This window comes from Engraulis encrasicolus, unplaced genomic scaffold (genome assembly GCF_034702125.1).
Source record: "Engraulis encrasicolus isolate BLACKSEA-1 unplaced genomic scaffold, IST_EnEncr_1.0 scaffold_157_np1212, whole genome shotgun sequence".
NCBI classification, from domain to species: domain Eukaryota; kingdom Metazoa; phylum Chordata; class Actinopteri; order Clupeiformes; family Engraulidae; genus Engraulis; species Engraulis encrasicolus.
In genome coordinates, this window is record NW_026945098.1 from 58,760 (window position 1) to 63,531 (window position 4,772).

The following is a 4,772-nucleotide window of genomic DNA, read 5'->3' on the forward strand; positions in this document are numbered from 1 at the left end:
ATCAAAACTCTAACCAGAACTAATTACATAGGACACAGGTACAGGTGATGATGATACAAGACACAAGAGAACAAGACCATGGAACGACACACAGGTGAGATCAATGAGCGAGAACAGGAGACACAGGTGGGGACAATAACCTAGAACTAGAAACAGGCAGGGACAACAAGGCAGGTGAAAACACTAGGGAAACCAATTAGGGCCAAGGCGCGGAGACTAACATTTGACAGCAAGGTGGACACATGGCAAAGCAAAACAAAAGCACAGGAAGTAAACAAAAGCACATGGAGTCAAAGACACAGAAGGTAAACAAAGGCATAGCAAGGCATGAAAACACAAGACTGAAGACTAGGAAAAAACAAGAACATGGCTAACAGGGCACACAAGAGGTAAAGCTACAAAGACAGGAACTCAAACATGATTCAAAAACTCAACTAAAAAGTCCACACAGAAATACAAAGTCTGAGACCCTAACATGTCCACCTCTCACACTGTACTATCAAATAAAGTCGAAAAAGACCACAAAGAAGTGTGGCAGGACAGTACCTCAGTCATGGAGGAGGATGGGGGAGAGCACTGGTCAAGGTGTTGTGGTGGAACTTCTGAGGTCCTCAGTTGGCACAACACCATAAAAATGTCAAGCCGTGTTACTGTCAATGGTGTTACAATTAGCTATGACCGTTGAGGAGGAGTATGTTTTTGCCAATTTATCTCCATATTGACAGACAAACAAACAAAATAATTTGTGTTCTAAGGAGATGGGTTTGTCTGCTCTGTTTTTTCTCCTAAAAAAGTGCCGCCTTGTTCCCCTGCACTGTTGACCGTAACACAGTTGAGTAACACGGTTGACTGTTTTAAAAGTGTTTTTGTGCTATTGATCCCTTATGTGTTGGAAAAATCCTATGAACAGACACTAGGGATTATCTCTGGAGAAGGAAGTCTTGTGTAAGGAGGATGACTTAATTCAAATCAGACGTTACAGGGATTTGTAATGAAAAATGTGTCAGTCTGTATCACAGTGACTCATAAAATCCTATACTTATGAAGCTCAACAATCACATTTTCTATATCAGTTGCACAGATTAATGACAACATTATTGCTAAGGGACTTTCAAATGTATGTTGTTTCAACTCTAGTCACTCATAGTATTTGTCCATAACACTATTGACAAAATAATGAAGCAAATGTTCACTTTCATTAGAGTATTTATCAAATGATTTAAGATTAAGCTTGGCAATTTGTTTGTTTGGAAACTTAAATATATACACTATGTAAACATCTAGGTCATTTAGTTGAAAAAAAGATACTGATAATTGACATTTTGCTTTTGCCAAAAGCGCAGTAGAATCACTCCTATACTATGTGCTACTATGTAAAGTCATATAACTGTAATATTTTTTCATGTTCATGCTGCATTCACAAATGATGCCTTTTTCACGTATGCCTACCACCTCCATGAAATGTTCAGTGTGTAAGTATGTGTGTAAGTAATTTTCATAGATGAAAAGGGGGATCTTCTCCATTGTCCTTTTTTCCTGCAAGACGTACTGTATACGTTGCTCATACTAGTAGCCTAAATAGGCCTATTATAGATAATTATTTAGTAAACATTAATGGAAATATCAAATCTGGCAGTAGACAGCACAGTTCCAATGAGCAGCATAGTTGCAATACCCACTCTGGCCACCATGCTACACAGTGCAATACCCACTCTGGCCACCATGCTACACAGTGCAATACCCACTCTGGCCACCATGCTACACAGTGCAATACCCACTCTGGCCACCATGCTACACAGTGCACCTTTAATAGTTGGCAACCTAGTAAATATTAATATGAGAACCATATTAAAAATATATACATAAGACTTAAGCACATACCTAACAATTAGGGTCTGAGTCTCTGTGTTTGATTGTTTGGCTATACTTTACTTGACGCTGGCGCCAGAAATTCTTTAAGTATATAGAGATATGCCACTGTAATAGGTTGCTAACATAACCAGGTTCTGGTCTGCCTAAAGGGGCGTGTCATAATACTCCTAGCACTGAATACAACGGTCCTTAGGTCTGCCTAGGTCTGCCTAAAGGGGGATTTCCCCCCTGTAACTGTTGTACTTATTTCCTTTTGTAATTTTGTGTTTGTCATTTCATGTCTTTATATTACACTTGTCTTTATGTCCAAGAATGTTTTTGTTTATGTACGCTGGCTTACGTCACTGGGTCATGTCAGCTGATGTCACCTGTTTCACACGGACACTATTAAGTGCCGTACCACTGGGCTAGGAGTGAATGGACTTGACTATGCTCGCGGCCTCGCTACAAGCCGCGGGCTAGTTTGAATTATTTGACGCTCAAAATGATCTTATGAAGTTGAAGTCTCATGCCCTCTTGATGTATACGCAGCCAGCGAGGTATGTTTGTATATGTTGTCTTCCTTGTGTTTTATTTATGTGTATTGTGTCTGGATTTATTATTTTCCTACTGATTTGGTTTTGTGTTTTTGTTTTGTCAGTTTGACGGTGGATGAAAGAGCGAAAGATGAGGTAAAATTGACCGCCTACACAAAAAAGGTAATAATACAATGATTAGAAATCTGATTTGCATATTTTGTGATGAATGCCTTTTAGACTTCCTTTTGAAACATTTTCAATGTGATTTAAATGTTATTCTGCTCTGTTTTAGTGAATTGTAGACTTTTTTTCTTATCTTGCACCAATTCGTTTCATTACAGTTTTTCTCGATTGCTTACACACAATTTTCGGAATCAGTTCTCAAATTCTCAAAACTCTACACACAAATCTCCAAACCTCACACACAACGGGGAAAAACTCTTCACTACCTCTGAAAAATGCACGTCTCAAAACAATGTACTCTCTTCTAAAAAGGTCATTTTGTTCTCAAATGACACACACAAGCAGTCATTTTAATACACTCTTATGTGAACCATTGAACAGTAATATGCACAAGGTAAAACTCTATACTCAACTTGACACACTGTGTTCTTCTTACTAAAGTGGGTGTTTTTCTGCAGTAAAATACTGAAATATTATTTTTAGACTTGGAGTACACAGATCTGTGTATATTTTACATATTTTTCTGACATTTGAAAAATTGCACTAATTTATTGTAAAATATTGAGTAACCACATGAAAGTGATCTCCTGTATAACACATTTTGGAGTTCAAAAACTAAACAAATGTTTTTTCTCACTGCATCCACTCATGTTTTCATCAATATCACATGCAATGTGTGTCCTTATGGGGTGATGATTTCAGATTGTAAACCGGTATGAAGAGAGTTTGCCCATGTGATGAGGAAGTGAACATAGTAGGCGGTTGATTTTAGTATTTTGAATGACAGTGTGTTCAATGTGACAACCAGGGATTTCCTTCATGAAAATTGTGTGTAATCCAGGTAATTGTGTGTAGTGGTTTGAAAAGAGTGTGTTTTAAAAGTGAAATATGAGTGTAAAGAAGGAATTGTGTTTAGTGTTCAGTGACATTGGTTAGTGGAGTTGGGAAATGGGTGAGATGTTCCGAGAATTGTGTGTGAAGTACCAGAAATTGTGTGGAAGCAATCGAGAAAAACCGTAACCCTCTGGAGTCTAGGGCCTCTCAGAGGCTTTCAGGCCATTTGGAACACCTTTACTGTTTTCAAGTATTTCAACTAACTGTAAACATCTATACTAATGTGGCACATGTGGTTGTATTCTGAAAAGCCTAACAAAAAAGAATATGAGAGTAAAGTGAATGTAATATAACTGTATATAACTTTTAGGAGATTCATTCTGTCATTTTTGACCGAAACACCATGAATGTAACAAGTTGGTGTATCTTCCACAATTCTTTATGAATTTCATTGTATTTCATTTTGACAATTTGAATAGGTTAGCTGGAGGATATCATGAAGTGTCATTCGTGTATGATGAAAAATAGAAAAGTTATTTAACCCATTGACACCTAAGGCCCCTACAAAAAAGGGTGCTGAATGCATGAGCCCTTTTTAAGAAAAGCTGCCCTCCTCCCCAACCACGGCTGTCCTTAAATGGTCTCCTTAATAGGCAGTGGGCCAAGAATCATAGCTCATCTAGAAAATGAGTTTCGTTCTGACCGTTTAGTGGCAACTTCAAAACATGTTTTCTTGATCAATTTGGGGGTGCTGAATCCAAATCTGCCTGTTGCCACGGCGTCAGCCTGCACATTTGGCCACCACAAGGGGCGCTATATTAATTTTTGCTTATTTATGGGTAGAAACAGAGTTTTAAAGTTTTCCTTCCTGTTCAGTAATAACATTTTACATGAAGTTTTGGACCATTTCTTTACTTCAAACCATGTTTTTCTCCAAACATGACAGTTGATTGGTTGAATTATAGAACAACATGCATTGCATATACATTACAATCTAGACTCAAGATGGAAGAAAATACTAAAATATGACTATTGAACATTTGGAACGCCATGCCCTCTTTGAAACGTTCATATCCCCTGCCAGTATTAATTAGGGAATATAGTATAGAGTTCATTTCTTCCTGGAACTTTGCTGCTCACGGTGGGCTGGTGTGGGGGCCCTAAGCCATCGCATAGTTCGCTTATGCCTCGGGCCGGCCCTGCCTGAGTCCTACAGATTAGGCCTATCCTTGTAGTCACTTGCACGGAATTATGGCTCACATGCAGTGGAGGTGTCTCCAATGGCGTATCTAAAAGCAATCCCACTTCTGACACCAGCAAATGGGGATAACTTTGCTTGTCCAGCTTCAAACACAGGCCCTCGGG